The sequence below is a fragment of the Eucalyptus grandis genome, chromosome 5 (assembly GCF_016545825.1).
Source record: "Eucalyptus grandis isolate ANBG69807.140 chromosome 5, ASM1654582v1, whole genome shotgun sequence".
NCBI lineage: Eukaryota > Viridiplantae > Streptophyta > Magnoliopsida > Myrtales > Myrtaceae > Eucalyptus > Eucalyptus grandis.
The window spans coordinates 4,356,989-4,367,143 of NC_052616.1; the positions used below are offsets into that span (position 1 = coordinate 4,356,989).

General features: G+C 40.3%; 1 long non-coding RNA gene and 1 pseudogene across 1 annotated transcript; both read left to right on the plus strand.

Annotated features, from left to right (window-relative positions):
* The first annotated feature begins 4,563 nt into the window (after positions 1-4,563).
* LOC120294147 lies at positions 4,564-4,774 on the plus strand. Its single transcript, XR_005551630.1, has 2 exons — positions 4,564-4,654; positions 4,725-4,774. It is a non-coding gene; the product is annotated as an uncharacterized LOC120294147 (long non-coding RNA).
* A 3,038-nt stretch (positions 4,775-7,812) lies between these two features.
* On the plus strand, positions 7,813-9,565 carry LOC120293324 (annotated as a pseudogene).
* The last annotated feature ends 590 nt before the right edge of the window (positions 9,566-10,155 follow it).

The window sequence follows — 10,155 nt, forward strand, 5'->3', positions numbered from 1 at the left end:
CATTGGCCCAATGGGCCTAGAATAATTAACTGCTCGAAGCCCATTGGGGCTTGGCCCAATAAGCGTACAATGGGCCTACACAAATCCCATTGGGCTCGGCCTGTTGAAATAATTGGGCCTGACTGTGGGTCTAAGTCCCAATGTGTGATGGGCCTCATTATGCCTAACTGCTTGAAGCCCATTGGGGCTTGGCCCAATAAGCGTACAATGGGCCTACACAAATCCCATTGGGCTCAGCCTGCTGAAATAATTGGGCCTGACTGTGGGTCTAAGTCCCAATGTGTGATGGGCCTCATTATGCCCTTTAGGCCCAATGTCTAATGAGCCTGCACTCAAAATAATGGCCATTTATTTGGGGCACAAGGCCCGGTATGTTGGACCTAATTTGGGCCCGACTACTGACCTCTTGGAGCTCAATAGGCCCAATATTCACTAATCTTTAAAGACCCTAGCCAGCTCAGACCTAATATGGGCCCGATAGAACCTCAATTCACACCCAATATTTAGCCAGCTGTATGGAACCCAACTGCGGGCCCCGGCTGTTGGTCCTATAGGCCAATAGATTGAGCCTCGCCATAGACCTCTTTTGAGCACGGCCGTCGGCTAGGGCACCTTAGGCCTCACCCGAGCCAACTTCCAGAATATCGAGAAATCCAATGAAAAAGTAAATAACGGGCCAGAAATATCTCGAGTCAATAAGCTCAAATTACGAGTATGGTCCAGAAAAGAGTCCAATATTAAGAAATACAATAAAAGTTGCTTCAGCCACATATGCAGCAATTCCATAATGCCCCGTGCTTGAAGCCGAATGAGCGCTGTTTGACCTCCGAGACATGCTGGGGCCTTGGATTATCAACAGCTCTGGAGCTGCTCCAAGTCCAACGAATTCAATCAGTCTCCTCCCTGTAAAAGGACAAATTATTAGAGAGAGTTTTCAATCTGAGAGAGAAAACTGAAGGCATCACCATCAATTCATCCAGCAATTATCCTACTTTTAATTTAGCAGTCAAGACTACTAAAAAGCTTGTATTTCTAGTATTTTATAAGCTTAAGGCAATTTCGACAAAGCATGTTCCTCAAAGTCAGCCATGTATATTCAAACTGATGAACAAACAGATTATCAGCAGTGTTGTTGAACAAGACTGAGAGTTGTGAAAAGCAGAGACTGTAAATGCAACTGGTCATGGAGTGGATATCGCACAAACAGAATCGCATGATTCACCGAACACTGATAGCTGTCACCATTCAGTCAGTCCCGACCAGAACAAGCCCCATGATCTGGCTAGCTTCCAGGGCAAAAATATAACAGGGTTTAATATGTGCTGGTGTATATAAATAATTTCGAGATCTTGACGGTCTTATCTTCCAAAATTTGATGCCCAATGCATAGCTGTTCTTCTGCAGGCATCACAAAAGTTGGGATTAACACCTGCAGTTATTATAGAGCCCCTCGCCCACTCACAACTGAAGCCTGCAGCCAAATGAATAACTCCTTGACCTTGGGTATCCAATTATTTGGCCCTCTGCCTGCTTCATGAAGTTTGCAAACCAGCCACCATGAGACCTCGTCCTTTAGCAAGTATTGAAGTGCTGCACCTCAAACATATGGGTAATCGAACATTGTGAATTTAGAAGCCTCTTTCAGTCTTCCAATATCAAAGTCAGCAGTTGTGTTCGTTTGAACTTGTGACATTCTTCAACTTGCACTTATCACATCCACCAACAAAGGAATCTAACTGGATCTATATAACAATTTTGGCAGATGTGATTAAAGACCCCTTCATATTCTGGTCCAATATTAGAAGCCGTAGATGGCATTTTACAACAATCACATTCTCTTGCCTCACTGCATGCTAATCTATTGCTGCAGGCAATGAAAATGGAACATTTGCAGGAGTGTGAGCAGGAGTCGCACATTGCATTGATGTATTAGTTAAAAGTTTCAGCAGAAACCTCAATTTCACCAAACATGCAACCCGTTTGGTTCAGCAAAAATTTTCTTGCTACCCATTGGAAAAAGATCATCTCCATGTGAAAAAACAAAGAAAACCAAAAATGGATATATGCAGTTAACTGTAAGCCAGGTTCCATACACTACCTCTTTCAGTTCTCTACAGTAAACAACAACAAAGTGCTCAAGCTGCCTAAAGATAAGCAAAGAGCAAGTCGCACAATGTAGTGTATACTCAATAATAACTCATATTCCCATAATGCGGTGCTAAAATCTTGAAAGACAATAAACTTCTCGTTGTCAGATGAAGAATTCCAGACCTTGCTGCTTCACACCTATTTTGAGACTGGTGAGGTTAAACTAACTGAGAAGATCATCATACAAGTTAATCATAATCATAACAATACCATCTACGTGGATTCACTTCTAGAACTATAGTGTTTTATGTTTTGAATTTGCCTTTCTATAAACTTCAAGAATATAAAGGTAAGGATGCCAAGAAGGAAGCTTAATCTACACACTTTTAAATGGAACACAATATATATGCATCAAATTTTTCAGCTGCACTTTTTGCAAATGACATGCCGCGACTAGCTCCATAGTTAAGCAAAAAATGATTCTGATGAGAAGAACTAATTTAACAAAGGCTTTGCACCAAGATGATGAATGCACGCATTATTTAAATCCATGGCAACAATACCACAAACACGTATTAGAATTTTCGTGGATATCTAATCAATGAACCTTTTTTGGCTCTGACACATCACAAATAGCTACTGAGTGAAGCATAAAGATGATTTTTCATGAAAAGGACAAAAAAAAATTAATCAAAACATTGTCACGACATGATAGCTTCTAGTCATTGAAAATTGCAAAACAGAGGGACCAGCAACACCGGCAAATAGACAAAATAACCTTTCCAACATGAATGGAGTGTAAATATGTTCGGATGCAAGGTGATTATTGTAAGTTTAAAGACATAAAGCAGTTTGACATGTCATGTAGAAAAATCTGCATGGAGCACTTCCTAGGCTATCTGATCTTTCCAGTTAACAATGATGACTGCAAACTATGAGTATTTTCAAAACTTCCTAGGCTATCTGATCTTATTTATGCATGTATCTTATTAGCTTAAGCTTGCAGCTCTCTATGTTCCACAATCTGCTCTCCAAATGTTATCGTTGTGTTTTTCTTTCATGACATAGTGGTTATCCAATGCAGGTATGTCAAGCCACCAATTTTTACTCTCTGTGTATCATTAATGCATGGGAGGCTGCCTTACTTTAGCAGCTGGTGCAAGGGGGAACCGTTCTGCTTTGCCATCTTCGACAATCATGATGAAGCAGGTTTTTTCCTGCACCTTTGAAAGTTCCTAAGTTATTTAACCTTTTATTTCGTGGCCTTTTCAGAGTCTACATTCTGTCAGGGATCAACTTAGGCAGCCTGCTTGAATTCTAATAATTCTTGTGTATCTTCTGTCTGTGAATTGCTAGCCAATTGCAAGATTTCAGGTCAAGCAACAGATATCGATCTTGCCAGGAAGAAGTGAAGAATGTCAAGGCAGAGTTGGTAAGATAAATCACTTTGTTGGTTTGAGATATCTGTGAGATTTGTCTTCTACAGGCATGAGATTACTATTCTGGTGGATGACACGATCTAATCAATGCACTTTAATTCAAAATCAGAGTGAGCTGAGCTTGCATAAGCGCGTTAGCAAATCATGGCCATTTGCTCTTTGAAGCTTTCATGTCCATCAGTTTAAGTTAATCAAAGCAAGGGGTCCTTCGGATTGGATTCACCCTTTCTACCTTGGGCGATGTCCTTTAAAGTCAACACTACTACTACAAATAAATTAAAGGAATGCTTAAATTGGTTGAACTATTTTGCAGCTTAATTGTAGTTGATTAATGCTTGCTAACAAGCTCTGCCCTCTATGTTAGCCCACAACTGAAGCAGATAGCTTACTCATTTTAAATAATAAGGCCTATTTATAACCGGAAAGTGATGATCTTTTGCTTTATTATGTGGATAAGTAGAGGTCATATTACATCTGTCTGAGCTTCTTTCTACTTATAGAACATCATAGACCACCTACTTCGTGCCGCATTCTAAAAGTCCAAGTTAGGTCCAAAGCTACTCCACTAAATTGAAAATGATCTGCAAAGCTTCAGAGAAAGTCTTCCAGTGTTTGTTTAAAAATTGAAAACTTTACAGATCAAGAGAATATTGTTACTCGTTTCTTTGTCATCCTGGCTCTTTTTGGTTTGCCTCTTTGCTTCATCATGTTAAACTGAAATGTGGTACTAGTAGAGGGTCGGTTCTTTGCAGGGTTCTACGAATGCGTGTTTAGTGTTTTCTCATTAGATCGTTGTGTTGGAATGATGTTCTCAATAAGTTCCAATTCCAATACAGATAGAAGAGCCTGTTTTAATTACCATCTAGAGGGTGGGGGCCTATCTTGTAGAAACTGGCAACTATGTACATATAAAGGGAGTGAATTGAGCAAACGAAAGAATTTACTTTTGGGGTCTTGTGATGCTTCTTCGAGACACTGAAGTGGGAACAACTTCCTGCTGACAATTTGTGAAGGTTAAACTCTATACGAAGCATATTGGAAAAACACCAGAGGAAATCGAAGCTGACATCCGATGACCTAAATATTTTAGTCCTAGTGAAGCGGTTGAGTATGGTATCATAGACAAGGTATGCCCACTGTGTTGCTCTACTTGATTTTGCTTGATTTCATGGTGTGCTTAGTATGGTTACCTCACAGGTGCTATACAATGAGAGGAGCAGTGAAGATCATGGAGTTGTATCTGACCTGAAAAAAGCGCAACTTATATGATAAAGATGCTGTAAAATGAAATTGCTATTTATACAGGGGATTCAGGTAAAGAATGAGTAAGATATTCTTCAACGTGTAAATTTTCTGTCAAAATTTTACATATACCCACTTTGTATATTCAGCAGATTGCACAACTAATTTGTTGTTAGAGAGTATGCTTGTTATAATAAGAATGAAGAGAAAATGTGCAATACAAAATGAAGACAGCAGCTAACGAGAATTGGTATGAGCAAAGCTTCAACTTTGGGATCATATGCTCCTATTGAACATTTTCTCTTAAGTCTTCTTCTGTTATCCAAATTTTGTCAATGGGTCGTTCCTCTTAGTTCAGTGTCAAGGAGGTTCTAGCAAGGGAGAAGGATATGCTAATCCTTTTTATGGACATCACCTTAGTGTTGCCCTGCATTTTTGCTCTTTTTGCTTTTGCAAACTCTAGTGACTTGACATCTGGAAAGAGTGGTGGCACAACCTTCTGGTTCGACGATGACATTGCTTTCCCTCATCTGATTTTGTTGTCATGATTGTTCTTCTGAAATTAGAGAGCTGGGGAAAGGCCTTTGCTGGTTGGTAGATCTTGCATCTAGGCTGATGGGACATTAGCCGGGTGTCCCCTGTTGCATTTTGGAAGTGCTGGGAGACCCGCCCCATCTAGGAGTGGTATCTTTTGGAATATTACAGATAGTCGGCATAATGCATCCATTGCTTTTCAGTAGATATTTGCATTAGCAAGTAAATATATGATTGAAATGAAATGACTCAAAAGAATTGGCTTTTTAGCTCAAGAGGTCACCTACAAAATCCGCTGAGCTGTTCCGGTTTGAAAACATGCAGGTGACATTGTCAATAACGGTTCTGACGCGCAATTCCCATCAACATCAGAAAGCCTAGGTGTCAGCTATGAAGTAGGGATGAGACTTCAAAGCTCACAGTATTGGATTTATTGCTAGATGCCATTATACATGTATTTTCACATCTGTAAGGTCTATCTCGTGTAGTTGCATAGGCAGCATCATTGTCTCTTTTTTAATTTGATTTGTCAACAGTTGAAACAATAAGTAGGAAGAGCTTGTTAATGTACTATTTGAATAATGATGTGGTTTTTAATCGGTTGATGCTTCCGTTCATGACTATATAGGAATCCAAGCCACGTTTCCAATTAGCAAATCCGAATTTACAGGTTGCACGGTGACTCGGTTCCAATGTAAAAAAAGTTAGCCTACACTAGCGTGATTCTTGGCATGGTTTTCCTACCGTAAATCATCAACTACTGAATCTCAGTGTGTTCCACATCTATAGCGTGAATTAATTTTTATGCCTCCTATAATAAACACCGCATGTCTGACGAAAATGAAACGGAACAGATGTTCAATACTCTCTCTGTCTCTCTGTCTCTCGATCGAACTTTGTGGAAGGAGGAGAAGCATCTAATCTTATATATGCCTGAACATGGGAGCTGAACACGTAAATAGTGCTGCATTTTCTCGGTTCTGCTAATGTCACTTTTTCTGTGCCTGGCCTTCGAAATTTCTCTCACGCGCGCACACGACCAGATTCAACCTAGAGCCCGGTGTACTCGTATTTGAAGTGATGTTGCCACATGGGCGGCAAGGATCCGTAGTCACCTACCCCACTCTGTACCTCAATCGTGTCTCCACATCATGCTCCGCTAAAATTTCTACCTTTTTCCTTGCATATTGCGTCACTCGGAATGCTGCTCAGAATAGGGAAAGGTCTTTGAGGTGTCAAAACCAATTTGCTTTAACTATCCGTAGTGACAATCATTCGGGTGCTTTTAAGCCTAATTTGCCATTTGTTTTTACTGACTTCGACAGGGGAAAAAGGAGCTGCAGGTTACCTAGTATTCTAGAGTTCTTGTGCGCTGGGACCAAACGATGACTCAACCAAATGATGACTTGTCGGCAATGTCCAGTTGTTGATAGTTCATAGTTTTGCTTTGACTTCAGCAAATCAATTCAATTCAGATTTAAGTAGCAAGAGAGTCTTGCTCAGCAACTAAGTGGGTTTTTACTGTTGTGAGTGCTTCTAGCTATTAGGTTTCATTAAATTATATCTAGAAAGCTGTTTTGTAGTCTCATGATCCTCATGTCTCAATAGTGTTACTATTTGCGATGAACTCGACTGAATTTTTGGATACTTCCAATAGCAATTTGGCGCTAATATACATTTGTCACTACAAAGACGATTGCAAACAACTTACTACTCAATATGTAATATTACGTGATCAAAGAATTATAAATGAATGCCCCATTTTGATAATAGCTTCATATTTATAGGGGAAGCGAAGAGAAGTATTTCAAGCTAATGAAAAGAGATGAAAATCTTTCCTAAGATCAAAACCCTCATGTCTCAATGGTATTACTGTTTGCAGTGAACTCAACTGAATTTCTTGGATACTTCCAATAGGAATTTGGCCCTGATAAACATTTGTCACCATAAAGACAATTGTAAACTTACTACTCAATATGTAATATTACAAGATCGAATAATTATAAATGAACGTCGCATTCTGAGAATAGCTTCATACTCACACGGGAAGCGAATGAATATATATCAAAATCTATCATGAGATGAAGAGATTGCGAAATGCTAGTACTACGCATAAGTTTGGGATTTCTTCGTTTAACTAGAAGGTCAATTTTCTATGAATGTCGAAGCACAATGTGTTATGAGTCATAGCACGCCGGATTAATTGCAGATGCAGTGAGCTGACCAAATGAGAAAGAGAAGCAAAAGGTTATTAATATAATAAGCCTTCCAATTGTAGTTTATGTAATGATGAAATATCTTAGTGAAAGGGTCCACGGAAGGTCCACACGTACTTATCCAATGTATTCTAATTCTACAAGCTCAAGTCTCCCTTGGGTTCTGTACTATCTGCTCACAAGTGGAGGGAAAAATAGTGAGTGGTCCTCAAGAACCTGACCCTCAGGATCTCAGCTATAAATATGGGATCTTGGTTATGAATGTTTCTCATCCCAAAACCTTCTTGTCCATTTCTCTCTAGTCGAGTCCTCTAGGCTTGAGTTTACTTGTCTTGCATTAGGATCAGTACATTGAGTGAGACATGAAATCTGCAATGAGCTATAGTTGTCTTCTCTGTATCCTGGTGCTCTTGCCAGCACTTTGTCACTCTGAAAATTCATTTACGCCCTCGAGAGCCACTTACTATGGCAGCCCTGACTGCTATGGGACTCCAAGTATGTGCACGCTCCGTCTCCTGTGATAGAAACCAAGCTTGCATCAGCCACCGCACCACACACGCACATAAATTATGTTCACACATTAGTGTGAAGCTAGTAGAGCACTAGCCGCTAAAATAGTATCGTGTCATGAAAAGTACACAAAACAACATTTCTTGTCTTTTTAAGTAACTTTTTAACTTCGTCTATGGTCATGTGGCATGCTCTGTTACATCATGAATAACTTTTCGTGGGTATGCGCTCTTTCCCTTGATACTCAGCAGAGCGCAATATAACATGAGAAGATCTATGTAGTAGCATGTCTCGCTCGGTACTTGAAGGCTTGGTTGTTCACATGCACTCTTTGAACCGCTCCATTTCTTTATGCCCAAACCAAACATTTGAAACAGAACAATTGTTGCTAGAGAAGATCTAATGAGTGCAATGTTTATGGCAGCTGGAGCTTGTGGGTACGGCGAGTATGGCAGGACCGTCTACGATGGCTATGTGACTGGAGTTTCGAGGCTATACAGAAATGGATCTGGATGTGGTGCTTGCTATCAGGTTTAACTTCATATAGACTACACATAAATAGATGATGACTCTTTTAACTTTTTCATCAGTCTAATTTTACTTTTAAAGTATAGGTGAGGTGCACGAAACCGCAGTGCACGGGCGAAGGAGCGTACGTGGCGGTGACGGACTATGGCGAGGGAGACAGGACGGACTTCATCCTGAGCACCAGAGCCTATGCGAAGATGGCAAAACCGGACGACTACCAAACCAAGCAGCTGTTCGCCTACGGCGTGGTTGAGGTCGAATTCAGAAGGGTTCCGTGCCGATACCCCGGCCAAAACCTCCTTGTCAGCGTCAGTGAACACAGCAGAAACCCTTCTTACTTAGCTGTCATGCTTTTATACGTCGCCGGCAAAGATGACGTCATAGCTGCGGAGTATTGGCAGGTATTCAGTCATCCATTATCCCATGAGTTTGCTACAATTTGGTTTCAAGTAGAATCAAATTGAACCATAAATCGACATAAACACGTTCTAGAGACCACTAGTCGACAAGACAATAATGACCTTTGCTTTCTCGTAATTTCGATTCAGGAGGACTGCCAGAGTGGAAGCCGATGCGCCGAGTGTACGGAGCAGTGTTCGACACGCAAACTCCGCCAATAGGCGAGTTGTACCTGAGGTTCCAAGTGGGTGGGTCTTGGGTGCATCCAAAGTACGCCCTCCCTGCTGACTGGAAAGCTGGTGCTGTTTATGATTCCCAAGTGCAGCTGGACTAGAAATGCCAAAACCAGTCCCTTTCTTTATGTTGATTGGGAAAGTGCGTGCTTGCCTTTTCATTATAGCTAGATAGGAATAGCTCAGATATGGCCAATGCCATGGGGCATTAGTGTTGCTGATAGAAACAGGCTTAGCTAATAAGCTAGAAAAGGGCAGGCTTTCTGCCTGCCTTGGCTAAATAGGTGGTCTCTGTACCATTTTATCAGTGGGATGTGGGATTGTAATCTTATCTTTCTGTTGGTATGACTGGCTATAATAAATGAGATTGGTGTTCCTTTGGTGGATAAACTCGCTTTTTGCCTGCTATAAAAGGTCCATCCAGCACTCAGGCTGTCCAGAAGGAGTCCACTATACTTTTCAGGTTAATTATATGACAGCATTCCTCACCAGAACAATTGTCCTTATCCAATTACCAGCTATAGGTACACTCAAATTAGGATGAATTCAAGAAAATTACGGCCCGCAAAGAAAGCTTACCAATCCAATAAGCAAACTATACTACTTTCAAATTAGGTAAATAACTACACTTTAGCAAAATTATTTGCCTCAAAAGACATGTTACCAATTGTCATTTTCAAGAACCTGCGGGACAAATCACTATTGCAATTGTTGATAATAATTACACAATTGCGATTAATTACTAGGTCATAGCTTTTTAGGTTACCAAAATTTATGGCCAAATATGTTAAAGATTTCTTGAAATTATAGAAAATTCAGGTATATTATGACCAGTCAAAGTAAATTAATTACCCATGTAGCAAAACATACTTTGAAGGTAAATTACTTCATATAAAGGGAATTACTATTTTGAGCAAAAAGAATTCCAGTAGGGGCTACTAGTTGCTATTTAGAAGAACTCACAGC